Source organism: Mauremys mutica, chromosome 3, assembly GCF_020497125.1.
Source record: "Mauremys mutica isolate MM-2020 ecotype Southern chromosome 3, ASM2049712v1, whole genome shotgun sequence".
Classification (NCBI taxonomy): domain Eukaryota; kingdom Metazoa; phylum Chordata; order Testudines; family Geoemydidae; genus Mauremys; species Mauremys mutica.
In genome coordinates, this window is record NC_059074.1 from 102,328,010 (window position 1) to 102,349,806 (window position 21,797).

The 21,797-nt window shown below is 45.1% G+C and overlaps 1 protein-coding gene across 2 annotated transcripts in view; it reads right to left on the reverse strand.

Annotated features, from left to right (window-relative positions):
* The window catches only part of SLC2A12 (solute carrier family 2 member 12), an 88,566-nt gene extending 67,154 nt beyond the window's left edge, over positions 1-21,412 (reverse strand). For both annotated transcript variants that reach the window (XM_045010822.1, XM_045010823.1), the window contains exon 1: positions 21,201-21,412. The gene's annotated coding sequence lies outside the window, so the exon portion shown is untranslated. The remainder of the gene's footprint in view (positions 1-21,200) is intronic.
* Between the last annotated feature and the right edge of the window lie 385 nt (positions 21,413-21,797).

The following is a 21,797-nucleotide window of genomic DNA, read 5'->3' on the forward strand; positions in this document are numbered from 1 at the left end:
TTATGGCATGCATGCAATGGGCTGTTAAGCAGACTCGTTTTATCTTGATCTTTAAGTGGTCTTTGTGCCACTAGATGGTACAGAACACCACACCCAGCGGGTGTGTGGGTTACACCAGGTCTTTGTGTGGTGCAGCTTACTTCTCTCGGTATAGCTGGGAGGAGGTGTTTGGAGGAATGAAGCCTTGAATCCATCCACTCCCCTTCTCCACCCGCCACCTACCAGGAAGGGCCTGCCTTGGCTTTGTACAGCCTCCTCTCCTCCTCAAGTGTGGTGCAGGTAGCTGGTGCAAGGGAGTATATGGTGTCTTACATCCCATTATTCCCTTGCACTGCTACACACTCTGATCTGGCATTGTATAAATGCAGATAGCTAGATATTACAAATATTCCAGTCCATGGGGTGCAAACAAAGCTTTATCATTCCAATAATGCATCTGTTCTGGGTGAGACTGATTGGTGCAAAATGTGGATGAGAAAATACTTTGTAGTTGCTACTAAAGGTTGGCTGTGAAAACTCTTTTTGCCACCAATACAAAGTGTGCAAAAAACATTATTGCCTATGACTGGAACTTTGATTTTATTTTTTCACTGTCCTTAGCTGCAGTTGCCTTCATTGGATATGGGGGCCAGGCTACTGTTCCGGGGGGCGAAGGGGGAACAGCAGGCCCATTCTCCGTGTCTAGTATCTTCAGGGGATATCTCACTCACTTTCTGCCCATTGGCACCTAACGCCTATCCCATTGCAAAACCTGGCTCTGCCACTGCATCTACCCCAGGGTGGAGATTTTGCAGGTTAGTGAATGTGATATATATAAACCAGAATAGTATCGGATTAAAAATCTGTTGTAGCTACTCTGATTATAATCAAAAGGTATTTTTGAATTTTAGATTTGGGACACTAGGCTTTAAAGTTAGAGAAGCACTGCATTTAGGGATCTCTTCTATTATTCCGCCCCCTTTGTTATTGTGGGAGAGCGAGGTCAAATCAATGTCTTTGACAGTTCTGTCAGATCTGAAAGCGGCTCAAGTTGTGGTTGTTCTCATCTCTTCCAGGAGTGAGTTCCAGCTGTGTGCCAGACACTGAGAAAGCATCCTGTCTTGTGCACACAAGTCTCACTCTCAGGCTGACAATTCCATTGTTCCACAGACCCGCTGGGAGGTGATCTTTATTGCTCAGTTGGTCCCCTGGGCAAAGGTAGCTATAGTGCCCACTACCTTCAGACAGAGCAGGAAAAAGGAAACAAATAGGTTCTGGAGCATGAATTGAATCACTAGATAATAATGCAGAGACCTCTCAATGAGTTTTGTACATACATTTTGTATGTTTTGATAACATGCTGAGTCTTTCAGAGTAAATGATCATAGAATCATAGAATATTAGGGTTGAAGGAGACCTCAGGAGGTCATCTAGTTCAATCCCCTGCTCAAAGCAGGACCAACACCAACTAAATCATCCCAGCCAGGGTTTTATCAAGATGGGCCTTAAAAAAACTCTAAAGATGGAGATTTCACCACCTCCCTAGGTAACCCATTCCAGTGCTTCAGCACCCTCCTAGTGAAATAGTGTTTTCTAATATCCAGCCTAGACCTCCCCCACTGCAACTTGAGACCATTGCTTCTTGTTCTGTCATCTTCCACCACTGAGAATAACCTAGCTCCATCCTCTTTGGAACCCCCCTTGAGGTAGTTGAAGGCTGCTATCAAATCCCCACTCACTCTTCTCTTCTGCAGACTAAATAACCCCATTTCCCTCAGCCTCTCCTCATAAGTCATGTGCCCCAGCCCCCAATCATTTCCGTTACTATCCGCTGGACTCTCTCCAATTTGTCCACATCCCTTCTGTAGTGGGCAGGGGGGACCAAAACTGGACACAGTACTTCAGGTGTGGCCTCACCAGTGCCAAATAGAGGGGAATAATCACTTCTCTCGATCTGCTGGCAATGCTCCTACCAATACAGCCCAATATGCCGTTGGCCTTCTTGGCAACAAGGGCACACAGCTGACTCATATCCAGCTTCTCATCCACTGTAATCCACAGGTCCTTTCCTTCAGAACTGCTGCTTAGCCAGTGAGTCCCCAGCCTGTAGCGGTGCATGAGATTCTTCCTTCCTAAGTGCAGGATTCTGCACTTGTCCTTGTTGAAGCTCATCAGATTTCTTTTGGCCCAATCCTCTAATTTGTCTAGGTCACTCTGGACCCTATCCCTACACTCCAGCTTATCTATCTCTCTCCCCAGTTTAGTGTCATCTGTGAACTTGCTGAGGGTGCAATCCATCCCATCATTCAGATCATTGATTTAATAAAGATGTTGAACAAAACCAGCCCCAGGACCGACCCCTGGGGCACTCCGATTGATACCAGCTGCCAACTAGACATCGAGCCATTGATCACTACCTGTTGAGCCCGACAATCTAGCCAGCTTTCTATCCACTTTATGTCCATTCATCTAATCCATACTTCTTTAGCTTGCTGTCAAGAATACTGTGGGAGACCGTATCAAAAACTTTGCTAAAGTCAAGATATATCACATCCACTGCTTTCCCCATATTCACAGAGCTAGTTATCTCATCATAGAAGGCAATCAGGTTGGTCAGGGATGACTTGTCCTTGGTGAATCCATGCTGACTGTTACTGATCACCTTCCTCTCCTCTAAGTGCTTCAAAATGGATTCCTTGAGGTCCTGCTCCATGATTTTGCTGGGGACTGAAGTGAGGCTGACTGGTCTGTAGTTTTCAGGGTTCTCTTTCTTCCCTTTTTAAAATATGGGCACTGTATTTGCCTTTTTCCAATCATCCAGGACCTCCCCTAATCGCCACAAATTTTCAAAGATAATAGCCTTTACTGCTCCACCCTGTGGTCCTACTGGGAAGTAACATCAGCTGCCTTTAGGATGCTTTGTGGAATTTTTTCACTTGCAAGATCTTTCCCTGTGCTCAGATACTATCATGAGATATGTTTTGTAAATGATACATGTAGCATGAATAGTAACAGTTATAGAGTGAGAGAGAAAGAGAATCAGAGTTTAGAGAACACAGAAACTCACAGGATCAGGTTTATACCTATACTCTTCAGTTATTTAGAGTCCCAAGCTATTTAGAGTTCCTATTGTAAATGCCAATAGGAAAAGTCAGTTAATGTTTTGAGGTGCTCAGATGCATACCAAACTGAGCAAACATTCAGACATATTTAATGAGAGACATTTTTGTTTCTGTGGACTATTGACTTGAAATGGGGGCTGCTTTGAAGGGGAAGATGTAAGATTTAATTTTTTTTCTTCCACTAGGTGTCACCAACACTATATTTTTACAGACTACAGGAATGGCTAGCATAGAATGTCTCAATAACATTTCAGCCAATGAATGGGCATATTACTTAGGGTTTTCTACATGGGGGAAATTAACCAGCAATAGCTATTCCAGAATATCCACTATGGCTATTCTGGAATAACTGCCTGATATGGAGACTCTATTACAGAATAAAAGTGATATTATTCTGCAATCAAATCTAAAAAATATTCCCTGTCAAAAATTATTCTGGAATAGCTAATTTATACCAGACTAGCTATAGCAGAATAGTTACTTTGGAACACCTGTACCAGTCAATTTCCCTTGTGTACATAAGGCCTAATGCTCTTTTTTCTTCTGGTTTTTCATATCAGTACAATTAACAGTTGGAAATAATTCAAAAAGAAGAACATTCCCTAAACAAGAAAGAAACTGCTAAAATGAATATTTGTAGTTAGAGATTCTGTTCCACCTCTCCTGTGTGGCCAGTGCAAGAAAGGGACAACAGGAGGGGTGTTGTAACCCACTTTTGTGCCTCTCTAATTCTGGCCCTGCTTGGGAGCTTGCCTAAAGGCTGCTCTAAGTTGTATTGGTCTCTGAGCTATTACACCTGCACAGAATAGTTGGAGTACAGTGCACTCCAGCCACATCCCCTCCTATCATAGAATCATAGAATCTCAGGGTTGGAAGGGACCTCAGGAGGTCATCTAGTCCAACCCCCTGCTCAAAGCAGGACCAAACCCAACTAAATCATCCCAGCCAGGGCTTTGTCAAGCCTGACCTTAAAAACCTCTAAGGAAGGAGATTCCACTACCTCCCTAGGTAACCCATTCCAGTTCTTCACCACCCTACTAGTGAAAAAGTTTTTCCTAATATCCAACCTAAACCTCCCCCTCTGCAACTTGAGACCATTACTCCTTGTTCTATCATCTTCTACCACTGAGAACAGTCTAGATCCATCCTCTTTGGAACCCCCTTTCAGGTAGTTGAAAGCAGCTATCAAATCCCCCCTCATTCTTCTCTTCTGCAGACTAAACAATCCCAGTTCCCTCAGCCTCTCCTCATAAGTCATGTGCTCCAGCCCCCTAATCATTTTTGTTGCCCTCCGCTGGACTCTCTCCAATTTATCCACATCCTTCTTGTAGTGTGGGGCCCAAAACTGGACACAGTACTCCAAATGAGGCCTCACCAGTGCTGAGTAGAGGGGGATGATCACATCCCTCGATCTGCTGGAAATGCCCCTACTTATACAACCCAAAATGCCATTAGCCTTCTTGGCAACAAGGGCACACTGTTGACTCATATTCAGCTTTTCGTCCACCGTAACCCCTAGGTCCTTTTCTGCAGAACTGCTACCCAGCCATTCGGTCCCTAGTCTGTAGCAGTGCATGGGATTCTTCCGTCCTAAGTGCAGGACTCTGCACTTGTCCTTGTTGAACCTCATCATATTTCTTTTGGCCCAATCCTCTAATTTGTCTAGGTCCCTCTGTATCCTATCCCTACCCTCCAGCGTATCAACAACTCCTCCCAGTTTAGTGTCATCTGCAAACTTGCTAAGGGTGCAGTCCACACCATCCTCCAGATCGTTAATGAAGATATTGAACAAAACCGGCCCCAGCACCGACCCTTGGGGCACTCCACTTGATACCGGCTGCCATCTAGACATGGAACCATTGATCACTACCCGTTGAGCCCGACCATCTAGCCAGTTTTCTATCCACCTTACCGTCCATTCATCCAGCCCAGACTTCTTTAACTTGCTGGCAAGAATACTGTGGGAGACTGTATCAAAAGCTTTGCTAAAATCCAGAAATAGTACATCCACTGCTTTCCCCTCATCCACAGAGCCGGTTATCTCGTCATAGAAAGCAATTAGGTTAGTCAGGCATGACTTGCCCTTGGTGAATCCATGCTGACTGTTCCTGATCACTTTCCCCTCCTTTAAGTGGTTCAGGATTGATTCCTTGAGGACCTGTTCCATGATTTTTCCAGGGACTGAGGTGAGACTGACTGGCCTGTAGTTCCCTGGATCTTCCTTCTTCCCTTTTTTAAAGATGGGCACTACATTAGCTTTTTTCCAGTCATCTGGGACCTCCCCCGATCGCCATGATTTTTCAAAGATAATGGCCAATGGCTCTGCAATCTCATCGGCCAACTCCTTTAGCACCCTCGGATGCAGCGCATCCGGCCCCATGGACTTGTGCTCGTCCAGCTTTCCTAAATAGCCCCGAACTACTTCTTTCTCCACAGAGAGCTGGTCACCTCCTCCCCATACCGTGCTGCAGAGTGCAGCTGTCTGGGAGCTGACCTTGTCTGTGAAGACAGAGGCAAAAAAAGCATTGAGTACACTAGCTTTCTCCACATCCTCTGTCACTAGGTTCCCTCCCTCATTCAGCAAGGGGCCCACACTTTCCTTGACTTTCTTCCTGTTGCTAACATACCTAAAGAAACCCTTCTTGTTACTCCTAACATCTCCGGCTAGCTGCAACTCCAAGTGTGATTTGGCCTTCCTGATTTCACACCTGCATGCCTGAACAATACTTTTATACTCCTCCCTGGTTATTTGTCCAATCTTCCACTTCTTGTAAGCTGTTCTTTTGTGTTTAAGACGAGCAAGGATTTCACTGTTAAGCCAAGCTGGTCGCCTGCCATATTTACTTCTCTTCCTACACATCGGGATGGTTTGTTCCTGCAACCTCAATAAGGTTTCTTTGAAATACAGCCAGCTTTCCTCGACTCCTTTCCCCGTCATGTTATTCTCCCAGGGGACCTTGCCCATCAGTTCCCTGAGGGAGTCAAAGGCATCCCGGCCTTCTCACTACATTGAGACCCAGGAGTGTTGCCAGCACAGAGCCATTTCACAAGCTCTACATCCATTGCCCACCCCACATCCAGGGTATCCTGCATGGAATGTTTAAGTCCCCTTTTACTCAAGACAGTCTAGTACATAGGCACACTGTGGCCCCCCACAGCTCCAGCCCTGCAACACCACTCCTATATCATGCCCCACCTTTCATGTCCCAGAGATGCATGATGCAGTGTACTGCTCTGAAAGCTATTTTTTCCATTTCTCTGCACTCCATCGGCTACATTCAGGTCAAGTTTCCAGGCTTTTCTTCACAACCAGGAGGGCTAGCATCTTACTTTTTTCAAAAAAGTGAAAGTTCTGATATGATCACATGACTCCAGGAGATGATGCCCTAGGCATATGCCCATAGTGCCTATGTCTTAGTATGGCCCTGCCTTTACCACCCCATGCATTACCTGAAGCCATCTAAAGAGGCTGAGGTCATGTGGCAGACTTGAAGGCCTATATATAGGTTCAATTGCTGGAGAGTTTTATCTCTGTGAATAACCAAACTTCAGACTTCAGCACAATTTCCCAGCCAGGGGCTTGGTCTCGGTCTCCCACATGCATCCTGTGGGTCATGACATAACAGCATCTAACTACCGCCAAGGAGTCAGCGGTGTGTGACATGGGAATTTACCCGCCCTGACGTGAGCGGGCCAGGAAACAAAGAGAATATCTTTGCCACACAGCTGTGTGCTGCTCAGTTGGTGTTGGAGGTAGGCATGGCTGCCAGGTTTTGTCCTGCTCCACGTGGGGCATTTTATGTAAATTATTTAATGGGATAATTTGCATATTTGTAAATATTTTCTCACCCTCCCTCCCAACAGCCTTCCCTTTCCTGCCCCCATCCCACTGCAGACCCCAACCTATTCTCTCTCTGCTCCTCCACCCCCTGCAGGCCCCTGGCCTTTCCCACCCTACCAGCTGCTGCCACCACAGCCTCCTCCTTGATGCACCAGCTGGCTGTGCCCCAGAAAGGGGAGCAGTGAGAGGAGAAGCTGAGCGGCGACCTGCCTCCCTCAGGCCCAGTGCCACAGCAGCCCCCAGTGGCAAGGGGGTGAGCTGCAGCTTTTGCTGGCCACGCAGCTGGATGTGTGAGGGTCCCCATGGGCTGTGGGGACGTGTGAGGGGCAGGCTGCCGAATGCCTGGACTGTGGTGGCAGCCCTGGGTAAACACAATATTAATAAAAATGTAACAAAGGAAACTGCCTCAATTTCTCAGCCTAGGCAGGAGCCTGGCAGGGAACTGCAGGAGGTGGCTGCAGAGTGTCCAGATGTTCCGGGAAGTAAGCGGTATTGCAGAGAAAGTCATAGCCTCCATTTGGCTACTTGGGGTCACATGATAAGGGAATTAAACTTTTTAACCATGACTCAAGTCAGGTGACTGGGCTGGGAAATAAAGCAAGGCCAGCATTCCTATCTACTATACCAGTGGTTTTCAACCTGTGGTCTGCGACTATGTCTAAGATTTCCAAAAGGATCCGCACCGAAAAATTTTAGGGGTCTGCAGATGAAGAAAAGTTGAAAACCACTGTGCTACATATTTTTTACAGGGTGAGGTGAAAATAAGTTAGCACTTACATACACTAGTGCCTTTAATCTTCAAAACACTTGGCAAGCATTAGTTAATCTGGGATGGGCAGGTGCTGAGGGTCAGCTAATGTTGCTTCTAGCAGCAATAATATCTGCAAGGACTATGCTGTAGAGTACAGATGCCTCCTGGTACTTCCCTGGACTCCTACCCATGCTGTATCTGCTCTCTACTTCTCAGAGTCCTAAATTCATGAAGGAGCATAGAGAGGCTTCTGTAGGATCCCGGGACGGGAGGGATGTGAAGAGGAGCTGCTGCTTCCCCAACTTCTGGCTACATGTCCCTCTGGCATTAGATTTTGTTCCCATCAACCTATATGCAAGGAGAACCATGAGTGCTAAGAGGTGTATTTGACTAATCTGAGAGGACAGAGAGTAACAGCAGGGATTAGGATTCAGGTTTTTGTTGTGTATTTGGTTGTCATGGTTTTGTTGCTATGGCAACTGAGTTAGATTATTATGGGTTAGCTCAACCAGTTTCAACCGGTTAAGGAGCTCTCTGTATATATGTAAATAAAATGGAGGTTTTGGTTAGCTGCCTGCTCTCTGGCCTCAAGTGATTGCTTCCTACACCGGCTGCCCCAAGGATATAACACTGGCGACGAGGATGGGATACACCACATCACGTCAGCACCATATCATCCGTCCACCAACGGATTAGCTGAAAGATTTGTGCAGACAATGAAAAACGCTTTGAAATCAGCAAGGGGACAACACTCCATTCAAAAGCGTCTGGATACCTTTTTACTTTCCTACAGAAACACACCTCATGCTACGACCCACGCATCTCCGGCCTTTCTAATGATGGGACGATGGCTGCGCACTTGCTTTGATCTGCTGAAACCTTCTGAACCCCGACAAATTGTGCAACATCAGCAGCAATATCAAGTCATCAGACGGGCACCCAGAGCAAAAGACCGAACCTTTAGCCCAGGACAGCCAGTTTTGGCTCGGAATTATACTTCCAGAGCTAAATGGGTTCCGGCCACAGTCATCACTCAAACAGGACCTGTTTCCTACACAGTCCGGACTGCAGAGAATCTTACCTGGCGGCGACATGTAGATCAGCTGTTGCCAGGTCATGCCAGTCCTCAGGACCCATCTGCAGTTGAGGGGTCTGACTTCACCTCTTCTGGTGAGGGATCGAATCACGAGTCACCTGTTTCTGACTGTTCTCCATTACTGCCGGCGGCTGAGATACCCCTTTGCCCAGCACGAGCTGATACCACCTCCTCACCTGTTCGTGCTGTGGACCCTGAGCCCCTAGTGCTTTCGGGTGCAACAACACCAGTAGTTCGCCGTAATCCACCTAGAGACAGAAGGCCTCCTCATCGGCTGGATCTTTAGCTAGGGCGAACCCACGGTTATGGGGCAAAATAATCCCCAGGGTTTAGCCGGGAATGGAGGCAGTCTACCCTCCTTCTCTAGTCTAGTGTGTGTTTTATTTAGGGGATGTTCTTATTAGGGGGGAGGAATATGTTGTGTATTTGGTTGTCATGGTTTTGTTGCTATGGCAACTGAGTTAGATTATTATGGGTTAGCTCAACCGGTTTCAACCGGTTGAGGAGCTCTCTGTATATATGTAAATAAAATGGAGGTTTTGGTTAGCTACCTGCTCTCTGGCCTCAAGTGATTGCTTCCTACACCGGCTGCCCCAAGGATATAACAGTTTTCCCATCTCCTGGTCCTGTGCTCAGAATACACCACCATGTCCATCCTTAAAAGAAGAATTAGTACTTCTGTCTTTTGGTTTTGGCTCAAGCCAAAACTGGCAAGGAAAAGCTTCTTCACTCAGATTAATTTGAATATGGAACAGACTACTCTATCATGGCCTGGATGCACAAAGTAGAGAAAAGCAAAGAGGGATACAATATACTTAGAATCAGAAAATACAGTAGAATATATCTGCTAACTATCACAATACACTTGCTGGGAAGTTAAACATGAACTAAATAGATTTTTTTGGGCGGGGAGGGCTCTGTCTACAAATAATGTTGCATTGTAATTAGATCTTAAAATTAACTTGCTTTAAAGAGTTGTCACATCGTGCATCTCTTACTTTGAGATGTCCAGTAAAATATTTTTTTAATTAAACAAATGCTCTTTAAACTAATTTCTGATGGAGAATTTCTAATATTAAAAGTTTATAATCCTGATTTTGAAATCTTTTAGAAAGCAGATTTAAATACTACATTTAAAAGGAACGGGGGAAAAGGAAAGCTTTTAGTTTGAAGCAATTAACTAGCTTTTGTAATGATTCTTTTAATTTGAGTAGTAGGGCTGGTTTGTACTCTCTTTTCAGATTGTGGATTTCTATAATAAACTAGAAAGAAAGCTCTCTGGAGGGAATGAAGCTTCCTGGAAATACCACATTTACATTCACAAATTAATATCCTTTTTATATCCTGACAGTGTCATCAATGTATTCTTTATCTGTAGGCTCAGAGTAATTATTTCATTTAAATCTTCACCTTATTTAGGATCATTGCAAAAGACTATGATTTAATGAGAATGTAAGCAGAAAATTTAAACCTGTACAGATAGACATTCTAAATTTAGGAAGGATAATGGAAAGCATTGTTCTTAGAACTAAAATTTAGGACAGACAGCATAGTGGAAACAGATTAGTGCCAAGCTATTTGCTTCTTTAGCAGGACTTGTCAATTTGCCATTTATAAATGTGAGGGTCAAATTTTTGTCTTAGGTACCTATGTAAATTGGTATTATTATAATTTACACTGATATAAATAAGAGCAGAATTTGACCATAGGTTTTTATTCTGTTCTTTCTGAAAACCAAAAGGGTCAAGGAGTCTGATTAAAATGAAATTTTCTTTCTTTCAACTGAACAGCAAACAAAAATGATTAAAAAGGGTACTTAGAAACTCCAGAAGTAGCACAGAGCTTGGTAGGCTCTTCAGCAAATTTCATGCATGGATAGAAAGTTGAATATATGGGAAAACCTTTCCATAGAGAGGAAGCATGAGATTTATACCAGAAATACTGACATTATACCAACCTGTGTTGGAAATGGTGACCACTTTAATAACATCAGAGCCAGAAACACATTAAGGCATATAGAACAGATATATAATTAAATCTGCACCCCTATTGGTATGGAGTACCATTATATTAAAAGGATGCTATTTGTCACGTTAGAAATCATGGTCCACATCTTTGGGTCCTGCCAAGCTATGCTCAGTGCTGGACTGAGCAGGAAGGTAGTTGGGAGGGAAAAAATAGTTAAAAGACCTATTTTGTGGGCTTAAATTGGATTTAAGTGGCACATAAACCTGGTGCTGATCTCTGAATATGGGTGAAAATCACCCACACTGAATAAATAATACCTGCACCCTAAATGATTCTGCATGAAGTACCCATGTTCCTTCCTGTGAATAATAACTATGCACCAATTACATTTTGCCTGGGAGGTACACAAGTATGCAGGGAGCTGAAGAGGCACCTTTCCCCCAGAAATCTCATTCAAAAGTACCCAGAATTGAGGGCCATCTTCTGCTGTCAGTCACACTCACCTAAATATGCAGTAACCCCATCACAGTCAATACAGGCAATCTGTATTTATTTTTTATGTATTAAATGCTGCCAATGTGCAGCCTTTATCCCATTCTCGGGCCCCAATGTCATAGTGAATTATACCCAAGTAAGCAGTTATTGCTGTGTGGAATCACACAGGTTTCATATAGACTACGGGTCAAATTTTCAAAGGCACTTAAGTGATTTAAGATCGTAAGTCCCACTGAAAATCCCCTAAATCATTTACTCACTGTGATACAGGAGGGCCAAGGAGCAGTGGGAGAGGGGAAATATATAAGCCCAAGGCTAATTAAGGCGTGGTTCCCTGTAGACTAGGGGGGGTTGCTACAGGTTAATTGGAGCACCTGTAGTCAGTTAAGGCCCTGTCAGGAACCTAATAAAACCCCCTGCTTCAGGCAGTCAGGGGAGGAGGAGGAAGGAGAGAGGACTGGAGCTTGGAGATGTGTGTGAGATTTGAAAGACCAGAGAACCAAAGTAAAGGAGACCCTGCCCCGGCAGGGCAGGGAGACTCCCTCCCCCAGCATCTAAGGACTGAGGGTGACCCCACCAAAGGGGGAAGAGGGCGAGAAACCCGCAGGGGCTGAGACGGGCTGGGACTCAGAGCGAGAAGCAAACCCAGACCCCTCCCCTGCTTCCCTCCTCTATCATCTTCCTGGGCCACTAGCAGGGCCCTCGGCACCCAAGAGCAGGGGCAAAGGGTGACATCTTAGCCCCCCTGCCAAGAAAAGCGCAGGACCCACCATACGAACATCGGCCGTCTGGTCACACGTGGTGTTAGAAGTGGTATTTCTCCGCCGTGAACATAATCCAAGGTGGGTCACAACCACCCTGCCCCAAGATGGAGGATGTGGTCAAAGCACTGGTGCAAGCCACTGCCGCGCAGCAGGAGGCTAACTGGCAGGCAGCTGCCCAACAAGAGGCCATGCGGCTGCAGCAAGAAACCAATCACCTGCTGATGACCCAGGCCACCCAAGATTGAGCCATACTATATAATCAAGCAGGATCTGTGGTATTGGGTAGTGCCAATACAGGGGGAAGTAGTAGAACAGCTCTTGGTGCCACGGAAGCACACAAGGGCTGTATTAGAGTTAGCTCATAGTCATCTGTTTGGGGGACATTTAGGAGCAGACAAGACCCTGGATAGAGTCCTAAGGAGGCTCTACTGGCTGGGAGTATGGACAGAAGTCCAACGCTATTGCATCTCCTGCCCAGAGTGCCAGCTGCAAAGCCCCTGACCTCAGTTAAGGACCCTGTTGGTACCCTTTATTGAAGTTCCTTTTGAAAGGATAGCAATGGATCTAATGGGCCCACTAGAAAGAATGACCCAGGGCCACCGAAGCATACTTGTCATCTTGGACTATGCTACACGGTACCCTGAAGCCATTCCTTTAAGAAACCCCACATCCAAGGCAATCACAAAATTACTGGTGCAGGTTTTTACTAGGGTAGGCATCCCTAAGGAGATCCTGACAGACCAAGGGACTCCCTTCATGTCGAGATTAATGAAAGACTTATGTACCCTGCTCTGCATCCAAGCCTTGAAGACCTCGGTCTATCATCCCCAAACAGATGGTCTGGTTGAGCGATTTAATCGCACTCTCAAGAGCATGATCCAAAAGGTAGAGGCCCAATACAGAAAAGACTGGGATGCCCTCCTACCATACCTGAAGTTTGCAATACAAGAAGTTCCCCAAGCATCTACTGGATTCTCCCCCCTTTGAGCTACTGTACAGGTGCCACCCATGTGGCTTATTACACATTGTGAAGAAGGAATGGGAGGAACAACCCAACCCAGGGAAGAACATCATTGCACACATGGTTCAGATGAGAGAATGAATAGCCCAAGTGACCCCCATAGTACGAGAGCATTTGGAGAAAGCACAAGAGGCCCAATGAACCTACTACAATCATTGGACAAAAACAGGGAAATTTCAACCAGGAGAATGGGTGCTGGTGCTGGTACCAACAACAGAAAGCAAGCTCCTGGCCAGTTGACATGGACCCTGTGAGATCATGGAAGCCATTGGGGAGGTGAATTATAAGGTGAAGCAGCCAGACCGCCGAAGGCCAGAGCAGATATATCACATCAACTTACTGAAACCGTGGATCAATTGGGGGGACGTGCCTGGCAGTCCTGCCGGCTCTATCCCAGGCAGATGACCCATGAGGGCAGGTAAAGATATCCCCCAAATTAACCCCAGAAGAATGAACAGAGGTTGTTGAAATGATCCAGCAGAACTAAGACATATTCTCCTCACAACCAGGCCATATGATGCTGACCAAATACCACATCGTCACCTGTCCCGGAGCAAAGGTGATGATAAAACCATATCGCAAACCAGAGGCAAAAAGAGAAGAAATTAGGGCAGAAGTAAGGAAGATGCTGGAACTTGGGGTGATTGAAGAATCACACAGCCAGTGGTCCAGCCCTATTTTCTTGGTCCCCAAGCCTGATGGCACCCTGAGGATGTGTAATGACTTCTGGAAGTGAAACGAGGTATCCCAATTCGATGCCTATCCAATACCACGTATTGATGAGCTGATGGATCAGTTAGGCAAGGCCTGATACTTGACCACCTTGGACTTGCCAAAAGGCTACTAGCAGATCCCACTGGCTGAGGACGACAAGGAAAAAAAAATTTTCTTTACACCCGATGACCTCTTCCAATATACCATCCTCCCTTTTGGACTCTATGGGGCCCCTGCGACTTTCCAATGATTGATGGACAGATTACTTTGACCCCATGCCAAGTATGCTGCCGCCTATTTAGATGATGTGGTAATCCATAGCCCTGACTGGGAGATGCACCTGGGGAAAGGGGAAGTGGTACTAGATGCTCTGTGGCTGGCCTCACCATTAATCCATCCAAATGTGCAATAGGGTTAGCCGAGGCCAGATACCTCAGGTATGTAGTTAGAAGGGGCCTGGTGAAGTACCAATGGAACAAAATGAAGGCAATACAGGAATGACCCTACCCAATCCGCAAGAAGCAAGTCAGAGCATTCTTAGGGATAGTGGAGTACTACTGCTGGTTCATCCCTCACTTCCCTACAAGGGCAGTGCCTCTGATGGACCTGATAAGAGCTCGGGGCCCGGAGATAGTTAAGTGGACCGAGGCAGCAGCCAAAGCTTTCACAGTTTCATTAAACTTTGCGCGCATATAACAGTGGAACTGCCGTACTTCTCCACAGAGATTCATGTTCAAGTCAACAGGGTATGAGTCAACTAGCTTTTGGCCACCTTGTGAATATTGTTTGTCAGATAAGTCCATATCGTTTAGAAAAGAAAATCTACTTGATACTTCTTTGTACATGTCACCTGTCCTCTTCATATGAGCTTCAAGTGTATCAATTATAGCATAGTAAGTAGATATGCAAAATTTGTCTCTAGGATTCAATGCTGTCTCTGTTGCACTGCTATCATTTGCTTGTTTTTTTCCTGATTCACTTGCAGGACTGGACTTCTTTGTAGTTAGTATCAGGCAAGATATCTTTTGATATATCTTCAAATCTTTCAAAATCATTCCTCAAAGTGTGTAAGTGGTCTGCTAATGATTGACAGAGGTCTGCACATGTTTTCAAATCCAATTCTTTTTCTTGGAGAGCTTGACTTGTGTGGTAAAAGTGTTGTAAAATGTCATTCCACACGGTCAACATGAATACAAACTCTAGTTCTTGCATCTTGTTTGCAATGTTTTCTGCCTCTCGTATAGTTTCTCCCTTTTATCAGAGGGGTAGCCGTGTTAGTCTGGATCTGTAAAAGCAGCAAAGAGTCCTGTGGCACCTTATAGACTAACAGACGTATTGGAGCATGAACTTTCGTGGGTGAATACTCACTTCATCAGATGCATGACATGACATGCGACGAAGTGGGTATTCACCCACGAAAGCTCATGCTCCAATACGTCTGTTACTATATAAGGTGCCACCGGACTCTTTGCTGCTTTTTCTCCCTTTTGTGATTGGTCTTCAGCTATACTTTCTAATGCATCCACAATGTTTGAGTAGGACTCCAGAATTGCACTTGTTGCCACTGCATGTGCCTCCCAGCGAGCATTAGAAAGAGATTTCAACACATGATCATTGCCCAAATATGTTTTAAGAACTGCCCATTGGTGTGTTGAGGCAGAGAAAAATGTATAAAGTAACTGGACTGTTGAGAAAAACCTTACTGCCACCAGACAACAGTCAACAGCACTGCAGCCAACAAGATTGAGAGAGTGTGCAGCACATGGTATGAATATGGCATATTTGTTCTGTTCTAAAAGCTTCTTCTGCATTCCTTGATAACACCCTGACATGTTGGCAGCATTGTCATAAGACTGACCTCTGCACTTTGAGAAATCTATTTTGCAAAGTTGGCACAGATAAAGCAGTACTTGATTTGCCATTTCTTCACCAGTGTGGCTTTTCAAATTGAGAAATTTTATAAATCATTCAACTGGTTTTCCATCTGTGGGAGACACATATCTTAGTACAATACTCAATTGATCAATATGTGAAAGATCAGGTGTAGAGTTGACAGATAAACTGAAGTACCCAGCAGTACTTATTTCATCCACAATAGCTGAACGAACTTTGTCACTCATTAGCCCAATGAGTTCATCACATATTGTCTTTGATAAGTATGATGAGTTACCTTTGCCAGCATTCCCATATTTTGAGATATGGCCTGCTAAAAATGGGTCAAACGGAGCCACAAGCTCCAACAATCCCAAGAAATTTCCATTCTGCAATGATCCAAATGTGTCATTTGATCCCCGGAAAGGCAGACCACGTTCAGCTAATGTTTGAAGAACAACTATAACACGCTGCAAGACATGTTGCCAGTATTCACGCTCCCCTTTAATTTGTTCTTCCAATTTTTGTGTCAATCCAAAGCCCTGTCTTCGATTTAAATATGTCAACATTGAATCTCTGTGAGCTGTTCAATTAAAACAGTATTCTGCCAGCCACTAAATCCATCTGCAGCAAACCGGGATGTTGAAGGTTTATATGCAAAAAGTTTGCAAACAGAACCATACACAGACCCTGTTGATGGTGAATACAGTAGCCATTCTCCAGTGTATTTCTCACCATTCGCTTTCATGCCCAAAAATATTTTTTGTGGACAATATCTTGTTTGTTTGCCATTGGTAAAAGTCCGATGTGATTTCTCAAATGGCCCAGTGTGGTGTTGACAGTCATTTGGTCCATGATCTATCTAGTAAGCTACATCATCGGTATTGAAATCAACCCACACACCAGGATCTTTTCTCCTATTATTTACAGCATGAGCAGGTTCAGTCTCTGCCACATCCACACCTTCTAGAACAATGTCTGTTTTACCACCAGGAGTAGGATGATCAGTTACAGTCTCTGATTTCCTCGCATTATTTCGATCTACGTTAGTAGGATGCCCCCCCCCCGGTTTAGGTGGGGATAAGTAATAAAAAGAGAACAGAAAAATGGGGGACGAGTGTGTAGTACAGTGTAAGGAAGTCTAACAAAGTTCTGATTTTTCCCATGATGACTACTTCGATGCTTTTTTGAAATAGCAAATATCAATTTTTTTTTTAAATCTCTTTTTTTTTGGTGCCCCCTGCTTTGCTGGTGCCCTAAGCACGTGCTTAGTCTGCCTAATGGGTAATCCAGCCCTGCCAGCAGAGCAGGGAGACTCCCTGCCCCAGCGTCTAAGGACCAAGGGTGACCCCACCCAAGGGGGAAGAGGGTAAGAAATCCGCAGGGATTGAGAGGGGTTGGGACTCAGAGTGAGGAGCAAACCCAAACCCCTCCAATGCTTGCCTCCTGTACCACCTTCCCAGGCCACTAGTGGGGCCCTCAGCACCCAAGAGCAGGGGCAAGAGGTGGCATCTTAGCCAAGAAAAGCGCAGGATCCACCGTACAAACGTCGGCCATCTTGTCACAGCACTTTAAAAAAATTAAACCTGTGTGCCAGGATGGAAACATAAAAGACAGACACATAGAAGAGAGAATGAAATGGGAAATCAGAAGAACAAGTAATTTAGACTCTGATCCAGCAAAGCACTTAAGCATGATCTTAACTTTAAACACATAGGTAGTCCCATCACTTCAACTTGACTACTCACATGCTTATCGTAAAGCCTATACTTAAGTGCTTTGTTGGATCAGGGCCTTAGAAGGGTTTTGTTAGTTTGCTTGCTTTGTTATTATTGTTAACCCACTACTTGTGGTCATTTATACCAGTGTAACTGAAAGCAAAATTTGTCCATAATCCCATGATAGTGTTATGCATTCATTAGGATCAAATGGTAACTCCCAATAGCTGTTGTTAGTTAGAAGCCTGCAGTTTGCATAGATATATATGTCTTATACCCTAATTGTTAGTTGTGTTTAATCTAACTGTATACACAAGGGAGGAGATAGTTCCTACAGAAGTCTATCTACTGAAGGGTACAGATAGCACAATGTATGGTAGAAAAAAATATAAGGTATGGGATTTCACTGTTGCAGTTAAAATACCATTACTGAATCTGTGTAGACCTGGTGACCATAAGTGCACAGAATCAATGGGCAGGCACCTAAATAAGAGTTGAATGTTGGAATTATGTTTTTAGCATTATCATCTTAGCTGCATTACAATTATAATTTATAACTGAGTGACAGATAAAATAGAGAAAGGTATAATAGGTCTCATTTTTATTCAGTTACTGTAGATAAATGTTAGATATTAAACTATAAGCAACATATATTACAATGACATTATAATGGCTTGGGTACTGCAGGTATCCTTATGACTAATACTGCATGCAGAAACATCATACATCACCTGTGAGCAATGTGTCATGCCTGTGTGGACAAAGAAAATTGGGTTCCTGAACCCTGATATAGGAAATAGGGTTTATTTATCATTTAAAATAATTTCTTCAAAAAATCCCTGATGATCTATAAATCCTTTTTACTTCACTGCTTGAAGAATAAGTGTAGGACTATCTTATATTATAAAGATGTATTTGCTGCAACAGGCAAAAGGCGTTTACAAATATATGGGCATTGTATAGAGGCTATTCACATATCCACAAGTGGGAAGAATATCCCCCTTTCTGGTGACCACATATCCTGTTGGCTTTGGAGGTAGTTAGTACTGGACTTAGTATTGATGGACAAACATTCAGAAGTTTGGTTCAAAAATGCATCAGGCCAGATTCCAACTAGCCTGCTTGCATTTACTTAGGTTTTGGCAGGGTCTGAGATTTGGCCTGTTGAGAATTATTGCCTGTTAAATAAAAAAAAATGATAAGAAAATGTCTTACAAAGGATTAACAATCATCTAGTGCTACAACAATTGTGTACTAGTCATATAATTTAAAACACATCATGAACCTGATTTTTCTCTTAATTACACAGGCGACAATCAGCTGTGAAATCAGTGAGGTTACATCAGTGTAAAACTGGTAACAGGCCAAGATCAGAGTCAGCCCATTATGTTTGTTTTTTAATTGTCAGTTGGCAATAATTTTAGATAAAATAACATTATCAAAGCAAAATGGATGAATGTGCTTTTGGGAACCTTAACTGAAGCATTACCGAATTTCCAAAATGATTGTTAGAACTGGCTCCGTAATGGCAAAATATGTGTGAATATATTTAAGATAAATTAATTAAATTTGACTTGCACTTATTCATGAGGCCCATATTATTTATTATTTGAGGCTTCATTTGAAAACCTATATTCATGAAAATGTTCACAAATCTGTATTGGAAATTCATCATTATTTATTTAGTCATCAGTCTTACACCATGGGGAATTTTATTTAAACAAATTATATTCACAATATACAGGCTCTTTAAGCACAAAAAGGGGACAGCTACAGTCTAAAATGTATTCTCATGAGTCACCAATAAATCCTGACTGTAAACTGACTCATTAGATTTGGGTAGTCAGGAGTTTTGTTAAACTCTCTGCAAAATTCTTGCATTTTGGTACTCAAATGCAAACATTCTCCTTTGACTTTCCTTAAAATTCTCACAGTGTTGAAGAGCACTATCTTCCAGAGGTCATGGATCATGATGTCTTGCATTCCTAATGTATTCTTGAGCTGCTTATTCATACACTCAGGGATCACTCCAATAATCACCAGGATTGTCTTTGTTCTAGTTTTCTATAATCACTTCACTTCGTGGCAGAGTGAAGTTCTGTAACAGCCTTTCAAGAGGAGCAATGAGGGCAAAAAACCTACTGATTCCAGGACAGAGCTTGATAAATTTATGGAGGAGATGGGAAGATGAGACTGCCTACAATAGCATGTAGCCAATCTGCAACTGCTAGCAGTAAATATCTCCAACAGATAGTGAGAGCTCTGAGTTACTATAGAGAATTCTTTCCCAAGTGTCCATCTGGTGGGTCTTGCCCACATGCTCAAGGTCTAACTGATCTTATTTGGAGTTAGGAAGAAATTTCCCCCCAAGCCAGATTGGCAGAGACCCTGGGGGTTTACTATACACTGCCTTCATGTGGCAACCATTTTTCATAGAGATTTGAAATGCCCTCTAGAAAAACATGACAATACCTTGTTATTCTTTAAGACACAAACCTTGTAATCCATGATATTTCATTTGTATGATTCATTGGAAAAACATGTTGACATGGTTATTAATGACAGTTTTCAGTATATTAAGCCATATCCTCAGCCGGTACATAGTGGCTTAGGGATTTACACCAGCTGAGGAGCTGGCCCTTTGATCCAAAGTCAAGATCCTCTCACAAAAGGTTCTACAGCCTTTCTCTTTGTCTCTCTCTGGAGATTGTGGGAGATAATTGGCTGTGCTGATATAAAATCTGCCTCTCAAATGAGCATATGCATAATGATTTTCCTGGCCCAGGAGCAGTTTGTGAATCGTTTGGTACAGGAGGGGCACTGGGCCAAGTAGTCTTTTGTTCAAGTTTTTTCCTACTTTACTTCTGCTACAAAAGTAGTGTTGTTCAATGTTGTTTCCTTTACAACGAGATGCTAGCGTCCGCTCTCTCCCATCATAGGAAGGTCATTTGTGCTGTTATGATGATTCCGTTAGGCTGCTTGAACCCAGATGTGAGGCATGTTAAGTTGTTCTTGCACTGGCTTTATCTGGTTCTAAATTACCCCAAATGGCCCCTGAACCTGGCTTTAAATCACTACATAGATAGGGCAGATAATATAGTGTTTGCTACCTCTGCAATGTTTCCTGTGTGGTGACCCTGGTCATTTGAGGGGTTCATGCCCACGCCCTGCTGACTCAGGGGTCCCTGGAAAGAATGTAGTAGGGGACCCCAGGATAGTGGGAAGGGGGCTGGGACATCAAGGGACCAACAGGAGACAGAGCCTGCATCTCCCCACACACACACACTTGCTGTATGTAGTCTGCTGTTGTCCAGATAGCAGCCCCCTCCCAGAGGAACCCTCTGTTGTCAGGGCCGGATTAATCTTTTGTGGGCTTGGCACCAATCATGTTTGCGGGCCCCCATGGGGGCAATGGAGCATGGTGCAGGGGAGTCGGTCCCTGGAGCAAGGGGCCGATCAGAGGGATGGCATGGCAGGGGTGGCCCCGCTCCACCCAGCACAGTGCGAGGGCACTATTTACAAACCAGCAGTTGCCAGACGCACAATGGCCTGCCATGCCGTGCCACACATCCCCCCTGCCCAACTCCGGAACAACCCCTGATTCCCTATGGCCAGAGCCCCCTCGGACCTGCTATGCCCAGCGCCCCCTCCTAGACCTGGCCACAAATGCACAACACCTGACCCATGCCCCCCTGACCATAGTCCCACCACAACTGCCCAGCACCCCACACAGAACCCCCACTCCCTAGTGCCCCAACACACACAGATATTCCCAGCCCCCTCACAACCCAGCACGCACCTCCCCCACAGGCCTTCCAGAGACCCACTCCCCTAGGCCCTGCCTCCTGGCCATACTCACCGGCCCTCTGGGAAGTGACTGTGTGTGCCAGGCTGAGCCACCAGTGCAGCCAGGGCTGGTCCTGGGGCGGGGAATCGCTCTGGCCCCTTGGGAGTGCTGCGATTATCCAGGCCAGGGCCTGCCCCGGCCAGGCTCCCTCAGAACCCACTTGCCTGGAGGGGCCCAGCCAAGCCCCCCACACTGTCCTGTTCCCCAGCAACTGGCTGAGACTGGCCAGGCTTCTTCATCGGTTCCAGGCGGCTCAGCTCCAGGGAGACAGGTGGGGCCCCACAGGTGGTGGGAAGCAGAGACTGCCCGGACCCGGAGGTGCACTGGGGTCTGGCCAGGGAGCAGAGGGAAGCTGGCGGGTGGGGTCGGGGGTGAAGAGGAGCCCTCAGCGAGCAGGCCAAGAGGAGCAAGTGGTGGGCGTGGGGGGGGGGGGAGGGGAGCCAGTGGGCTGTTGGGGTCTCAGGGCACAGTGCAAGCAGAGCAGGCCGGGGCCCCTTCTCTGCATGGGCCCGGCTCCATGACACCACTGGCACCATTGTAAACCCGGCACTGTCTGTTGTGACCCCATCACTTGTGCCTGGACAGAAGCAAGTCCTGGATGTTGAGAAG